The 17,443-nt window shown below is 37.6% G+C and overlaps 1 long non-coding RNA gene across 3 annotated transcripts in view; it reads right to left on the reverse strand.

Moving 5' to 3' along the window:
• LOC103155243 (uncharacterized) overlaps window positions 1–17,443 on the reverse strand; it is a 116,331-nt gene that overhangs the window by 26,107 nt on the left and 72,781 nt on the right. For all 3 annotated transcript variants that reach the window (XR_001659400.1, XR_001659401.1, XR_001659399.1), the window contains exon 4: window positions 11,225–11,330. This is a non-coding gene — a long non-coding RNA (uncharacterized LOC103155243). The remainder of the gene's footprint in view (window positions 1–11,224; window positions 11,331–17,443) is intronic.

Here is a 17,443-nt window from a genome sequence, read left to right on the forward strand (position 1 = left end):
CATTCAGAAGGTTTTTGAAACAGCTCACTTTCCAGACACCAAAAACCTTTAACTTTATGAAATCAAACCTACAACCTTCTGATCACAAGACGTCTGTCTACTCTAGTTCAGTCCATTTACCATTCATTGCTAAAAAAAACATCTGGGTGTTTGTTTGTAGCACTTGGCTTGTTTTTATAAGCACTAGCAACAAAAAAGAAAGTTCAAAAACATGCAAAATGTGAGTTCTGTATAATATTTCCCCCTTTAAAGGCAGCCTTTCCTCTGCTACATCCACGGTGTGCAACAACATGCACGACACGGTGCGTCTAAAGTGTGTTTCTGTGTGTGTCTGTCAAAGGTAGGACCACTAAGCCTGTCAACAAAGGGGTCCGGTGCTGCTGGTGTGGTCTTCCCCGTCTATCTCAGGTGGAGTATGTTACTGCTAATGCCTCCTAAGATCCCTCTGACGCTCTCCCAGAAGCCCCCTCTCTTCTCCACAATCCTCTTTGCTCCCGGTGTCCCTAAGCACCTCGGCGCGGTGAAGGTGGCTCGCTGAGGATTGTCTTAATCTCTCCTTTTCCTTCAGAAAATGGCTAAGCCAACCCGAATGTCACTCCAAAAACCAATTGGTTACAAGCATATATGTTTTTTCCATGCTTGCTTTTCTCCGTTTCTCGTCGTGTAACTTTGTCACGTCTTCTTCTCTCATTTTCACTGCAAAAACACAAAATTTGGTATAGTTTCTAAGTTTGTCTTGAAATAAGACAAACCAACTTAAAAGTAACTTTTCACAACATATTAGAAGATTCTTTAATTATAACAAACTGTTATAATTATAAATTAACTTATAACATGAGAAAAATGTCTTGTTAAAAGTCTAATAATCTGCCAAAACAACTAGTACTTTTTGAAGTATTTACTTAAAACAAACTAGATTTTGCTGAAAAGGTAATTGTAATTTAGTTTTGTCTTATTTCAAGTTTTCTAAGTCTTTTGCAGTAGAAACTAGACCAAAAAAACTTGGTAAGATTTTGTGTTTTTGCAGTTTACAAAGAAAGTTGGGACACCTTCCTGAAAAAAATAAAATAAAAATCACTGAAATTTGAATCTGTTCTGTCTGTGTGGGAGGAGGAAAGTGAATAATATCTTTACTGCTGTGAAGCAGAAGACCCCCAGGGCTCCAACATGAAAAAGGCCTTTAACTGTTATTACTGAGGACAAAGACACACAAACTGAAAAGATACAAAACGACCACAAACCACAATCGTAATTTGTGGTTTCTCTGTTTCCCCAGCTGTGTATTTTACCTGTGATTTTGCCTGTTTCACAACACTTTGTGTTCGCTTTACATGTTTTGTTTCTGTTTTTCCACTCCAGTTTAGTAATTGTGCTTCTCCTTTTGATCTCTTTAGTTTAACAGTTTGGCTCTTATAAGCAGTTATTTTGTGTTTTACTGCATGGCTGACTCTTTGTGTGTCCTTGTGATCATTTGAGATCTTAAGGTTTGTCACTTTTGTGCAAAAAATGTCTTTGTCTTCGGTTTTTTAAGCCTTTTTAGGTCTGTTTTGTTTTATGTAGGGGTTTTTTAGAACACCTTGTGCACGTGTCTTCCTGCTGAGGAAACATTTCAGCTCAAATCTAACCTCATATTGGTGCTGTTATACATTAGTGAACTGTTTTTGTTTTGCTCCATATGCTGACTGAGAACGGCTGAGCATTTCTTCTTACTGCCAAGAGGAGTTGAGGTCATTTCAAGGTTGACCAAGTTCATAATAAACAAAATAAGGAGTGAAAAACAAGAGCAGCAACATGTTTTTGTTTTTTCTGCTGAAGCAGTAAATCCTGAGCCTGCCTTTTTGTCTCCAGTGTTTTGGGTTTTTTGGGATGTTTTTAGCAGAGCTGCTATTAGCCTTCATGTTAATCCCCTCAGAGAATAAACTCATTAGAACATTAATCACTGGATTCTAATTACCTCTCTCTCTGTGTGTCTCTAATTCAGGTACTTAGACAAGCCACCCCTCTCTGAACCCATGGGGGAGAAGTTACAGTAAAATGAAAAGTAAATCAGTCAAGCGAGGTCCTTGGCTACAGCACGGATGCATTAGCTTGTTTTCTTTAAATTTTTAATCTAAACTTTGCAAAGCTGAGCATCGAGGCTGTTGATTTGACCGTTTTTGAGCAGTTTTATTCATGTTTTCTAAACATTTTAAGGATTTCTGGGTCATTAAAATGCACATATTGAGAACCATCATGAAACTTTCAGATGCGATTATTATTATTATGAGTTACAAATTGAAAATGCCCATTTAAACTGTTTATTAAAAGGGATTTATTATGGAAAATTCATTTTTTTTGCACATTTTATACTTTCATTTCAGCCTCAACAGTTTCTAGAACCAGATCAAGTAAAAAAAGCAAAAACATGNGCCCCCTCTCTTCTCCACAATCCTCTTTGCTCCCGGTGTCCCTAAGCACCTCGGCGCGGTGAAGGTGGCTCGCTGAGGATTGTCTTAATCTCTCCTTTTCCTTCAGAAAATGGCTAAGCCAACCCGAATGTCACTCCAAAAACCAATTGGTTACAAGCATGTATGTTTTTTCCATGCTGCTTTTCTCAGTTTCTCGTCATGTAACATTGTCACGTCTTCTTCTTTCATTTTCACTGCAAAAACACAAAATTTGGTATAGTTTCTAAGTTTGTCTTGAAATAAGACAAACCAACTTAAAAGTAACTTTTCACAACATATTAGAAGATTCTTTAATTATAACAAACTGTTATAATTATAAATTAACTTATAACATGAGAAAAATGTCTTGTTAAAAGTCTAATAATCTGCCAAAACAACTAGTACTTTTTGAAGTATTTACTTAAAACAAACTAGATTTTGCTGAAAAGGTAATTGTAATTTAGTTTTGTCTTATTTCAAGTTTTCTAAGTCTTTTGCAGTAGAAACTAGACCAAAAAAACTTGGTAAGATTTTGTGTTTTTGCAGTTTACAAAGAAAGTTGGGACACCTTCCTGAAAAAAATAAAATAAAAATCACTGAAATTTGAATCTGTTCTGTCTGTGTGGGAGGAGGAAAGTGAATAATATCTTTACTGCTGTGAAGCAGAAGACCCCCAGGGCTCCAACATGAAAAAGGCCTTTAACTGTTATTACTGAGGACAAAGACACACAAACTGAAAAGATACAAAACGACCACAAACCACAATCGTAATTTGTGGTTTCTCTGTTTCCCCAGCTGTGTATTTTACCTGTGATTTTGCCTGTTTCACAACACTTTGTGTTCGCTTTACATGTTTTGTTTCTGTTTTTCCACTCCAGTTTAGTAATTGTGCTTCTCCTTTTGATCTCTTTAGTTTAACAGTTTGGCTCTTATAAGCAGTTATTTTGTGTTTTACTGCATGGCTGACTCTTTGTGTGTCCTTGTGATCATTTGAGATCTTAAGGTTTGTCACTTTTGTGCAAAAAATGTCTTTGTCTTCGGTTTTTTAAGCCTTTTTAGGTCTGTTTTGTTTTATGTAGGGGTTTTTTAGAACACCTTGTGCACGTGTCTTCCTGCTGAGGAAACATTTCAGCTCAAATCTAACCTCATATTGGTGCTGTTATACATTAGTGAACTGTTTTTGTTTTGCTCCATATGCTGACTGAGAACGGCTGAGCATTTCTTCTTACTGCCAAGAGGAGTTGAGGTCATTTCAAGGTTGACCAAGTTCATAATAAACAAAATAAGGAGTGAAAAACAAGAGCAGCAACATGTTTTTGTTTTTTCTGCTGAAGCAGTAAATCCTGAGCCTGCCTTTTTGTCTCCAGTGTTTTGGGTTTTTTGGGATGTTTTTAGCAGAGCTGCTATTAGCCTTCATGTTAATCCCCTCAGAGAATAAACTCATTAGAACATTAATCACTGGATTCTAATTACCTCTCTCTCTGTGTGTCTCTAATTCAGGTACTTAGACAAGCCACCCCTCTCTGAACCCATGGGGGAGAAGTTACAGAAAAATGAAAAGTAAATCAGTCAAGCGAGGTCCTTGGCTACAGCACGGATGCATTAGCTTGTTTTCTTTAAATTTTTAATCTAAACTTTGCAAAGCTGAGCATCGAGGCTGTTGATTTGACCGTTTTTGAGCAGTTTTATTCATGTTTTCTAAACATTTTAAGGATTTCTGGGTCATTAAAATGCACATATTGAGAACCATCATGAAACTTTCAGATGCGATTATTATTATTATGAGTTACAAATTGAAAATGCCCATTTAAACTGTTTATTAAAAGGGATTTATTATGGAAAATTCATTTTTTTTGCACATTTTATACTTTCATTTCAGCCTCAACAGTTTCTAAAACCAGATCAAGTAAAAAAAGCAAAAACATGGTTTGTGCCGTTTCAAAAACTGACGAGAAATGCACCGTTACCTAGCAACCCCAGCTGAGCCTGGCCTGTTACCTAGCAACCAAATGGGAGTTCCAGCACGTTTGGTCAGCTGTGCTCATGTTTTGTTGTCGACTTAACATTCAGAAACCACTTGCTGCATTGTTGTTGGTTGCACAGGAGGCTCCACTTCTACTTTTCAAAGATGTACGGTTGTATAATTACGCATCCTTTTGCAGCCATTTACAAGTGAGAGAGTGAACATAGAGCTGGGGGGCGTGGCCAGCAGCAGCGTCCGGGTTTAAAATGACAGGACGCCCCAAACAGCTGCTTCTGAAAAGAGCTAAGAAAACCCAAAATCTCGTTACCTAAAAATGATTTTGTGCAAAAAATATAATGAAGATGTTGAAGGAAGTATGTCACCTTAAACCAGGTATACATAATCCTTCGATGTCTGAACAGCAGTCTGACTTCTGGGAGGGTTTTCTTCAGGTGGTTCATGGAAAATGTTTTTATTGAAGTGACTGCTGTTTTTAAAACTTTAAAAACTGAAAATCTTCCTTTTAGTCTTCAACAGAACTGATGGGAAGCTACAGTTCAAAAAGAAAAGGAAGAGAAACACTAATTTAAGGGAGTTTACTGGTATAAAAGTGTTTTTTCTCTCACTTCAGATGGTTTAAGTGTTTAGTAATATTTTATTTGAAATGATGTGAGAGATCAGTTGTTTACGATGAATCAGAAGAGCAATCAGCCTGAATTTAACAGCTTTAGAGGCTAGTTTCTGTTTTTCTACAGCTACGGCTTTTTGTTTTTCCTGTCAAAGTCTTTTTTTTAAATGTTCTTCAGATTTGTGTGATAGCTGAATTATACCAGGAGGGATTTAATCATGCAGGTCAAAGCGACTATTAAACAGAAATACATAAGACACAGATCTCATCTTATTATTATTATTATTAAAAACTCTATTTAAAATGTGTGGCAGGTTGGAAACTTTTGTTTTAATTAATGCCTCTTTTGTCTGATTTTAAAAAAACTTCAAGACTGCTTGGGTTTAATTTCCAGCTTGTTTTTGTTGATTAAAACTAAGAAAACAGTCCAGTCTGAATGAAGCCAATTAAAGTGATATTTGGTTCCAAGGTTAGCGCTGAACAGGCGTTCGCACCAGCCAACCTGCTGCAGCTCCTGACTGGGAGCAGAAGAGGAATCCCTCTTAGCGCTTTAAGGACCTTTTGTTTCAGATGAATGTTTCTGCAAACCTGTTTACTTCCTGCACAGGAAAACTGTTATTTTTCCTCCAAGTGTTTTGGATATTCACCGTCTTTTGCAGACAAATCCAGAAGGAAGAGCGCCACCTGCTGAAAGTCACTTTATCAGAGGTGGGTAGAGTTCCCAAAACTTTTACTCAACTAAGAGTAGAAACTTCATAATAAAATTACTCAAGTAAAAGTAAGTAAAAAGTACAGCGTAGTAAAATACTCCGCTTTTAAATATTAGATGATTGATCATTTGATCAGTTACTCAGTACTTGAGTAAATTTTTTACCAAATACTTTTTTACTTTTACTTGAGTAAAAATATGTTGAAGTCGTGCTCCTCTTGTGGATGTGGTGTCATGGGGCGGGACGGGGGGCATTTTGCCAACGTTTTGTGAGGATGTGTGTGTGTGTGTGTGTGTGAGTGTGTTTTTGTCAGCTGGGAGGACACTTCCTGCCAACAGGCCAGAGCAGGCTCCAGCAGCTCAGGGAGGAAGGAGGATGGCAGTGAGCCGTGGAGGTGCAGCTCCTTCTCGTCACACAGGACCACACACACACACACACACACACACACACACACACACACTCCCCCCCTCTGACGCTGTTCTCCACATCTTCTCCTCTCAACTTAAGTGGAAACAGAAAATTAAAAGCGGCGTCAGGTTTTCATATTCTGAGTGCATCGCGGGCTCACAGGACCCGAAACCCCGACGCATTTAGTCGGCTTAAGCGTCACTTTAAACCTTAGGGGTGTGAGTGAGTGAGTGTGTGTGTGTTCTGGGTGGGACTCTTTAGCTGTCACCTACACACAACCTATGATGCAGGGTCTTAGCGGTAGCTTCTCATGGCTGAGTGCTCAGGACACACACACACACACACACACACACACACACACACACGCAGCCGGCGTTGACAGGTGAAGGTAAACGAAGCAGAACTCTGCTAATCTGCCTCTGCCTGGGAGACGCAGAGCGAGAGGTGAAGCTCGGAGAGAGCGACGTCAAGGGTAGCCGTGTTTTCTTAAACGCTGAAATCTCACTGAACGACGTTAGAAACGGGCCGCAGTAAAGCGAAGTCTGCTGCTGCAAAGCTGCACATCCACGAAAGAAATCTGTGTTTAGAAAAATATCCTGGGGTTTCAGGAAAACGGCAGGAAAATATGTTTAATCAGAGGATCAAAAAGTTGTACTCAAGTCAGAGCAGCACTACTTCAACATGTTTATGCTCAAGCAAAAGTGAAAAGTATCCGTCCAAGAAATTACTCAGAGTAAAAAAGTATTTGGTAAAAAGCCGACGCAAGTACTGAGTAACTGATCAAATGATAAATTATTTAATATTTAAAAATGACAATCAGGTGGACAAAAATATAAAGTTAAGTGGAAATTTTGTTGTTTTAAGGATGAAAATGATAATTCATAAAAAAATAAAAATCAGGCAAAAGGAAGTTTTTTCAAATCAGCTTCTTTCAATAAAAATCTTATGAAACTTTAACAGGAACTGCAGGTGTGAGTCTGAGTCTGGTGGATTTCTGGATAAAACATGTTTGTTTTTCATTCAGTGGGTAAAAAATAAATACATTTTACTCAAGTCAGAGAAGTAATACTTAATAAAATTACTCAAGAAAAAAGTACAGCGTTGTAAAAATACTCCTAAAAGTACTTTTTAAAAACACCTCTCTCTCTTGTTTTTGTTCATTTTCACATCATCTTCAGATTATTCATATTTTCTGGATTAATTTGTGCTTTAGGACATAAACTCTCTTCACTAAAGGGATTAATATGAAAAGAGGAACTTGGTTATTTCTGAAGATATGAATCTTTCTGATTTCCATACAGATTCTAGAGTGAAGAGATATTAAAGATATTTCCTTTTCCACGATGTGCTGCACCTTTTAACCAGCTTTTGTTGACGTAACTGTGCATTGTAGAGGTTTTATAAACTAATCCTTTGCCCATGCCGTAGTATCCGCTGCTGCTGACAGACGGTTATTGATGCTGCATTGTCTGAGGAATCAGCCTAAGCTTGCATCCTCTGCCTTTAAGGGCAACATTTCCTCCTGATGGCTGCAGGAATCTTCAAATGAGATGGAGTAAAATACCTCACTCTCTACAGTAAATTAAATTTCACTCTCAACTCACTTCCTGATCTAAAGGATCTTTCACAAACTGACAGATTGCTTTTATTCTTGCCAGCATTGAAAATGATGAGTTCACTCATCAAACTGCTTCAAGAATGAAATAATTACACCATCAGGTCCTACATATATAAACATGTGTACTTAGCAGATATTTCATGGATTATAACTGTTCAACTGCTTAATAGCAACAGTTGAACAGTTGAAATGAGTAAAGATCCACTTTATGCCACAAATGCATGTCAGGATGATGAAGCTACAGCAGCAGAGGACCGCACTAGTCAGTCACTAGTAGTCAGACTGACTAGTGCGGTCACTAGTGCACTAGTAGTCAGAAAATCATTTACACAGAATATGTCTATTCATTTACACAGAATAGACATAGTAAAGTTTTTATTTTAGCTGCAGGGTCATAAATAAAATATTTACCAACAGTTTGGACTGGGGATGTAGAGGTGGAGTGAAACCGGAACATAGGGTGTGTTCACACGCGAAGGTCCGGTAGAATCGGTCCGATTTGGGACCAAACATCAGAACATTCATTTCATTTTCAGCTGCGGATGTTCTTTCACACCGAGTCCAAAGGACCAAACGTTTTGTAAAACCTGTTCCCCTCCTGGCCTGTGGGGGCGCTGCACCAAGAACCGCTGAAGGAAACGACACAAAAACCTCTGACAGAGCCCAACTTCCTTGTGTGTGTGCAAAATGTAAGCAAAAACAAATAAAAAGTGAAATTAGAAGGAGGCAAAGGGAACTGGTTCAGCGATTGGTCAGACAAGAAGGAAATGCAGAGGAAGGCTGGATGTGATTGGTCAGATTTATGACAAGGTTGTGATGACTGGCCAAAAGTGGTGGTGAATTTGTGTAAATTTTGTGAAGGATTTAATGAGCTGATAGTTGGGATCACAACTTCTGGAAGAACTGACTACAGCAGGCAGGGGTGCTGAAAGTGCGGCCAGGGGGCCATTTGTGGCCCTCAGACTGACTGTGTGCGGCCCCCAGCTGCAACTCAAAAATGATAAAAATTTGGCTGATACATGCAGATGGACACTTTTAATTTGTAATAACGGTAAATTTATTACAAACATAATGGGACACAAATTTTTACAACCAAGCTTTAACAAAAAATCAAGTTTATCCAGAAACTTTTACTGAAAAGGCGACTTTGAAATCAACTTTCATTTAATTTATTAGACTTGACCAAATATAGCAAATGTTTTGAATGATAGTGACCCAAATCCTATTATTATTACTGAAAATGAATTTATTCAGTGGAGCCCAAGAGAAACTGAAAACTAGATGCTTTTCTTTAAATACAGCAAACGTGGAAAATCTGTTAAACTTTGAAATTTTCAACTTTTGACAAATTCCAAAAGTTGAAAGTCCAAGGTTAATCTCAAAATTCCTGAAACTTTTTCAGTAAATTTTCAAATTTTCAAACAGAAATTTTGCAATTTTTTCTAGAACATTTATGGGTTTCTGAAAATTTACTTTTCTTATTTACAAACTTTTAATCTAATTTGGCCCTGATACGCCACCGTAAAAATCCCTTTCAAACTTTGGATCTGCAATAAAAATCCATTTTGAAAAGATAAAAATAGACATAAAAATACATGACTTAACTACTTTATTTGTTTTGTTTTATTTGGATCTTTTGACTCTTTCAACTTTTGAAAAGTTTGTGCACCCCTGGGGGTCCAAACTTTCATTCATATTTATGAACATTTCAGCGATCTTACTTAAAACAAACATCTAGAAACTCAAATCTATCCCAGTGCTAAACGTATAAAATCATCTGAAATCAAACTAAATGTGTTGCTCCTGTAACAAAGTGCTGAATGAAAATGCTAAAAAAAAAAAAACAGAAGCAGCTGTTAAAACTACAAACTTTGGGGATGAACATAATAAACAGAGAAGTAAATAAATCTGCAGCGATCAGAAACAACTTTCCAAAGGGGATTACTGTCATGCAGGTCTGAGAAAACAGCAGAAATCTGCATGTCAAAGCCGCGTGTTGGTATAAATTTAGATACATATGGAGCCTGACAGGCAGGCAGGGGAGATGTTATCATGCCAGCCTCGTGTTGTTTCTTCAGGTGCTTTTAAAGCAAGTTGGACCATGCAGCTCACCTGCCCTGTCTGCCCCTCACACACACACACACACACACACACACACACAGAAATACCTCACATCCCTTCACGTTCGCAGTTCTTGAGGAATATCTTTCAGCTTCTCCATGCGTCTCTCCTTCTTTCAAATACCTTTATGCATTTCTACATTTTTCCTCCATCATCCTCCCCCTCTGCCCGCTCTCTTCCATCTTCCTGCTTTTCTTCCTTCAATCACACCGCCCTCACGCCTCCCAAGCCGTTGTTTTAAGTGAGTGTCATCAAGCTCACAGATGTTTAGTACCATTTTACCGTCGCTCTGTCACACACACACACACTTACACGTAACGCAGACACACACACACAAAGAGCAGGGCTGCTGGAGTAATCATGTCATGTAAATTACCCAGCATATCAAGAGGCCTCTTCACCTGCAATCAGGCTCTCAGTGCTGCAGAGCAACCCGCATTCAGCAACGCAAAAAAATAAAAAATGAAACTTTTTCCCCGAAATTAAAGTGCAGGAAGGGGGGAATTTCCTCATCTTCCAGGAATGTAATTTGAGAAAAAGAATGCATTTTGTTTGATGTCTGCAGTAATACTGTAAAGAAGTGTGAGCGATAACCTGAGTTTCCATTGACTATTAAGTTGCACAAATTTGGTTAATGGAAACACAAAACTTTGAACTTCTCAAATGTAACGAAATTAATGTATTTTTAAAAAAACTGCAATGAAAACACTTTCAGATCACATGATCGAAAACAGGACGTTACTACTGGCAGAAACGACAAAGAAGACAACAGGAAGTGGTCATAGGACGATGGTGCTTCATGTTTTTTAATGACTTAATCCATGAATAAATTTATTCACATGCAATTTCAATTGCATTTCTCATTTATTGGAAACACTGCAATTATGAAGTTGCAGACAAAGTTTTGCACGCATCTGTAAAGAAGTAATGCAGTAGTGTGGGAAAGTAGCGTTTTTATGACTTTAAGATTCTCCATGTGTCCCAATAACAGAATCAATAAAGATATGAATGTCCTGCACATAGTTTTACCTTAAAGTTAAAGCACTTTTATTTAAAATTATCTTTATAGGTTGTGATATATCAGATGTTTTGTCATCGTAGAAAGTCAAACTGTAAGGTTTGGTTTCTAACTGGACCCAGATGCACACAGAACTAGTTTCAGAAAAGCCAAGAGGTTTTAAAAAAAGTTAAGAGTTATAATTGTGTATCTGCTCTGATTTTAATGTTTAATCACTGACAGGTTTAAGAGTAAAGGGTTGTTTTTATAGGGAATAAATATTTTACACTTTTAGTTTTAGTTTTGACTTATCTGTCCCTTGTTGGTCTTTTAGTTTCATAATCCATCTTTACCTGCTGATCAGTGGAGAGTCGTGGGCGGGGCTAATGCTCAGCTCCAGACGTCATTGGTTGAGAAATGGGGATTGGACCAATCACCAATTCATCACGAGGAACTTTCCTATAGTTGCATAAAAGAAAAAAAAATTCTATTAATTTAAAATGAAAATACAAAAACACAGTGGAAATGGAACATTAATTACATAAAATCTGGTATAAAACGAAGGACTAATCTAATGCAGTAAGAAAAATTAAACTTATTTTGATAGCAATGATGTTAAAAAATGTAATTGTAGAATGAATCAAACCTCTACAGAGATTGATTTGTTTTTCTATGACTTTGTGTCCAATCCATCACGAAACGATAAACTTTTAGAGGCGTCTACATCTAAAAGTTTGTTGGTCCAATGATGAACATTTCAATATGTAAATGTTTTTAAAGTCAGAACTCATGTCAGCTGCCAGTGATATATTGACAGATGAATCAGAAAGGTTTGCAGTCAGTCAAAGGAATAGCATTACCACATTTAGAATCCAACAAAATTAGACCCAAAGGGATCAATGTTTTTGTTAGTTTGTATTCTAATAAAGAGAAAAACTGAAGTGTGTTAGAATTAAGTTTGCTTCCAGATGGTGACCTGTGACTGCCAGGCTTTTTTCTGGGATTAGATTTGTGTTGTCTCCCTCTGCAGTTTGCAGAAATACTTGTCCTTACATGTACAAACAGACACTCAGAGTCTGAAACACGGTTTAGTTTTTGTCTCACAGAGAAACAAATCTTTTCTGCAGCTAAATTTGGCAAAGAACAGAAGGGCAGATATGAAGAGTAATAATTCCCAAACTCATTCACAGCTCAATAATACCCATTACCAAAGAAATAGATTATTTTCTCTGTCATTGTTGGCCTCACAGATTGTGAAAAGCTTCAGAAAATGACAAAAACAGATCAATTTACAACAAAATGACTTTAGGTTTGTCTTGATAATCATATTTTCTGGATCCTTGTTTTCTTTGATAATAACTTAGAAACGAGGATGTGGATTTTCTTTTGCATGTTGGGCTGATTACACCTTTTTCAGGTGTGTTTGGTGGAAGTAGGCCTTCTGTCAGACTTTACAGAAAATTAGCTGCAGCTGGTTTAAAGGTGACCTATTACGCATCGTTGGAGAGGTTTGGATAGGTCTATGGTCTACACAAAACATGCTCATTACATTTTTTTGCACAAAAATGATTCTGAGAAAGTCAGATTTTACTCTGCTCAGTCTGCCTCTTTTAGGCTTGTTAGGGCTTCTGTCACTTTAAATCCAGATAAGCTGCTGCTGGCCACGCCCCTTAGCTCAACCTTAACGCTCACATGTGAAAATGGTTGCAAACAGATGCGCAATTATATAACCGTGCAAATTTGAAAAGCAGAGGTGGAGCCTCCTGCACAACAAACAAGAATGCAGCAAGTGATTTCTAAGGGTGTTTTCACCTGATAGTCCAGTAAACTCGGTTTGATTCAGTTTGTTTCCACTGTATCAACCAAACCAAACTAACTACAAAACCTGTTCCCCTCCTGGCCTGTGGGGGCGCTGCATCAAGAGCCACTGAAGAAAACGACACAAAACCTCAGAAGACACTGAACGCAACGTCGTTCTCCACAAAATGTAAATAGCACTAGAGTAGCGTCAGATTTTAGTGGCTGTAGGACTTCTCTTTTGGCGTTCCTAAAAGGTCTCGTCTCTCGCTAGCACTAGCACAGCACATTTGTCTTGGTTGTGTTTAGTCCATTTCCTGCTTTTGCAGCGGTCTCTGGTCCACTTGGCGTTCACATATGCATTGAATTTATTTTAAAGGAACTGAGACCAAGGTTCACTTTTTTGGTCCACATCAGTTTGCATGTGTGCAAACGAACCGGACTTTGTAGGCAAACGGAGTGGAGTTTCATTAAAGTAAAATAATAAACAGGGCTGGTAATAACACTATCAGAGCTGCACCTCAGCTCAAGTCCTCAGATGGTTTCTAACTTTTTGCTCCTCTGTAAGAAGCTCTACTTTTCTGGCGACAATCGCAAGAGAAGGTGTCAGTTTTCAAGTGGGGGATATCTTTCATTTTTGAAGGAAACACTGAGGTCTGTGTCTCCCACTGCTGCCAAATCCAGTCAGGCTTACTGCCCTTTACCTGCCACTGGCCATAATGCAACCGCAGCTTAAATTGTGACAGGCTTGGCAAGGCACAAATAAGGATTAGCTGTTTGTCATATGTGGTATATAGAATTGTAGCTGCATGTCTTAGTTAATGTAAAATGCAACTCAGCTTTTAATGTCAGCTGGGAATGGTGAAGACATGGATTAAATTAGGAGAAATCTTCAAAGTTATACTTCACAGTGTTGGTGTGACTCTTTTTCCTACATATGTGGGTGTTTAAACATTAGACACCGTATAATTAGGAGCTTTTTGTAGCATGTTTCTTAAACATAAGGTTTCTCTCTTGAACTTGAACAAATGTTTAGTTCGTAGATGTAATGCTCGTCTTAATCTGCTTCCTTTGTTTTTAGGTAGCAATCTGGTTTGACATTTTTGGAAATCACAAAACTGTGATTCTCTTCTAGGTTAAATATTTTTTATTTCTCCATTCTTTGATTTGGCTGGCGTACGTTAAAGGTCAGACCTACTGAACTGTGAAAAGAGACCAACATCAGATACTTACTGTCACATGTAAAGTAACATAATAGTTAGATTTGCCATTTCAATGCAAATTATTATCCAAAAAGAAAAGGTTATTCTTCCCAAAACTCTTCAGCAACCTGCCACACTGTTGTAAGAAATTATTCTGCATAGCTTCTCAATAAATCTGATTATGTAGCTTTTATCATCACTAATAATGGTGGAAAATAATAAATTTAGCATCACTTGAAACTATCAAACTCCATCCTGACAGTCTTATTTTTACACCCTTCATCCCAAATGCACTGCATAAAATGGAGAATATCTAAAATGACTGAAGCTCCACATGTTGCCCTCTTTGCACATTTTTTAAGTTTCTATTTCCAGATATAAGATTACCAGATGACATTCCAACTTAAAAAAAGTTAAACATTCAGAATCACACAAATAAATGTAGCTTTGAACCATTTCCTTGCATTCTGACCATTTGTGTCACATTTAAGGGGACCTGTGGTGCAAAATTCACTTTTTGTAGTTTTTTTTTTTTTTTTTTTTTTTATCTATTTGTGTCTCAACTCTGTTTTTGACACTAAATTAAACTTCTTTGGTGTCTGGAAAATAAGCCACTCTAAAAATGTCATGATCGTTAGGTCACATTTGACTGCTGTGTTACCTAGCAACCCAAGCCCAGACTGCTACCTAGCAACCCAAGCTGAGCTCTAGCACTTTAAGTCAGCTGGTTTTACTGCTGTATGTGCTGTACAATGGCTGCTGGAAAAGACAAGTGTTTAGTTGTTTTATCATCCAGAAATCACAATGCATTATAGGTGGTTGTGCAGGAGGTCCCACTTCTGCTTATCAAAGATAATTGCACATCTGCTTGCAGCCATTTCCACACACAAATAAAAGAATATGGAAATGATCAGTTTTATAAGTTAAGAACAGGACCTGTTAAGCCTAATTGATAGCATCCAAAAGGCTCTTCTATCTGGCAAGCCGTGAATTTTCTGGGATGTAAATTTGATCATTTGTATCCACCGACCCCCGTCTCTACAAATGTCCATGAACAGCTTTCAGATTTCTGTGACCTTCCTGGCTGTTTGTGCTGTTTCAGACAATCAAGAAGCATAAATAAAAGGAGAAGTCAGGTCATGAGCAGAGGAAGAAAAAACAACAATGATGCTTGTTTTTCAGTGTAGATAATTTATCCATCAAGGACACAAAATCTCTACTGACATTCTGGGGAGAAATGGCTTCATTCACTCTCTTCAGGCCTTCTCCTCCTTTTCTGAGAAGATGGTGTGTAAACCATTTTGGTTTAAAATGTAGGCAGCAATTAATTTCTTGCCTTCATATCCAGGCTGCTGTCAGCAACAAGCTTACAAGGACAAGATCTTAAGTACATGAAATCCGCCTGATTCATCTAACTCATCAGACCACCTACAGTTGTTGTGCTGACACTGTATTTATCAAACCTATGCCATGGTCACACAAAAACAAATTAATCTGCGTGTCTCTGTGAAATCTTTGATCTTTGGCGGCTCGGTGATGTAGTCACCAACCGCTGACACGCTATCCAGTCAGAAACATGCTTCTGCTAGTCGGCCTGCAAGTTTGTAGATCTCTTACGCCATTTCCTCCCCGAGGCGTTGGTTCAGTCCTGCTGCACGCTGCAGCGCAGGAGGCCAAGGGTTACAGGAGGAAAACAGAAAACTGGAAATTGTGTTTTCTGCTTCTCGTCTTTCATACATTTAAATTAATGCTACTTTGTGGAAAATGTCACTTTTGCAAAAGCTAAATAACTGAATAAAAGTCAGTTTGTGATTTAATTACAAGGTTGAATCCACATCAAATCTTTATTTAAAAAAAAAAACTCATTTATTTTTCTTGTTATGAAGTATTTTAGCAATCAACCCCCATCTCAGAATCGTTCTCATTGTCAGCTGTATTATTCTGAAATACCACAAATGCGCTAATAGCAAGCTAGTTTTTTGTTTAGTGCTTTAGCATTGAAAACTTTTAGTGCTTTTAGCTTGCCCTAAATTAACTATGAGATAAATTCTAAAGCACTAATTTAATTGGCTGTTTTATAAAGTTTCAGTTGAGTTAAGTTTGTGTTAAAGTTTTTATCGTTTATATTGAATCTCTTATTTTGAAGTGGGTGTAGACTGTTACTGTTTCCTCTCTTCACATTATCTTTTTCCTAATAACTTCAAACAAGAAACACACAGGAACAAAATAAAACACAGACATTATAAAACATTAATTTTAATGTTAAAGTTTAATTAGAGCTCAGCGGTTGTTGTTTTAAAGCAGATATAATGTGAACTTAAGTTTGCTTTGCTTTAGCGCCTTAGCATTAGCGTTCACCTAAATTTGGACATTATTTACAGCTGAAATCAGATATTTACAAATACTTTTTCTTTTTTGCTGTCTGAAGTTAAATCAGACTAAATGTTTCTTGTTTATGGTCAGCTGGAATTTCAGAAATTATTTCCATTTGCCAAATACCAAAAAACTAAAAATAAAAACTTTTAGTTTTTTTTTTGTGAGTTTCTTTGTAAATTGTGTTTGAAACATTTCAACAAATTTAAGCAGGAATGTCCTTTATCTTACACCATTTGTAAGGATTACTTAAAAGTAATGAATATTTATTACTGATAATAGCTAAATGTCTTTTTGACCTCTGTAAATGAAATGGAGGATGGCTTATATGTTATACATTAAAATTATTGAAATTGGGGATTTTTCTCTTCTTCTGGTTCTGAGAAACAAACATGGAGAAACTGCATTCAGCTTCTATATGCCTCAAAATCTGGAACAAACTTCTAGAAAACTGCAAAACAGCCGAAACACTGAGTGCCTTTAAGTCTAGACTAAAAACCCAGCTGGTTAGAGCTGCTGTTCAGACAATAAATGAAACACTGACCAACATTTTTGATGTGCATCGTTGATTTTAACTAAATGTAATGCTTGTTACTGGTTTTCACACTGTGGCGACTATGATGTGTTTCTGATGTTTTCATGAAGTAAAACAGTTTGAATTGTTGCTGAAATGTGTTACACAAATAAACTTCCCTGACTGAGTTTAGTGTTTTGTTCTTGGACCGGTCAGGTGTATGACTTTTACAATATGAAGTGTATGAACCCAGGAACATTGAGGTGATGCTAAGAAAAGCAAAAACCAAAGAAATCACTTTCTATAATTTAACCTAAAACATCCACCAGCTGTTTGTTTCTCTGTGAGCGCAATCACGGCGAAGCACACACAGTCGTAGCTGGGTTCAGGCTCATTCACCTGGGTGGGCCTGTCTGTCTGGCAGCAGTGTGAGGATTAGAACCGAGATTAGGCTGACAAAACACACACAACAACAGGAGGAAGTCAGGGTTGTGCATGCGTGTGAGCGAAAGAGAAACACGGGGCGGCGAGGCAGAATGCATGCACTTTCATTTGCGTGTGCGCCGCTCAGTTTTTGCAGGAACATCCCAGACGAGTTATCCTCACGCTCTCTTCTAAGTCACCCGACCGTTCAAGGTAAATCTCGCATTAATCCTTTCAGTTAACAGTGCGTTCCATTCAAACCT

This window comes from Poecilia formosa, unplaced genomic scaffold (assembly GCF_000485575.1).
Source record: "Poecilia formosa unplaced genomic scaffold, Poecilia_formosa-5.1.2 Scaffold419, whole genome shotgun sequence".
Lineage (NCBI taxonomy): Eukaryota > Metazoa > Chordata > Actinopteri > Cyprinodontiformes > Poeciliidae > Poecilia > Poecilia formosa.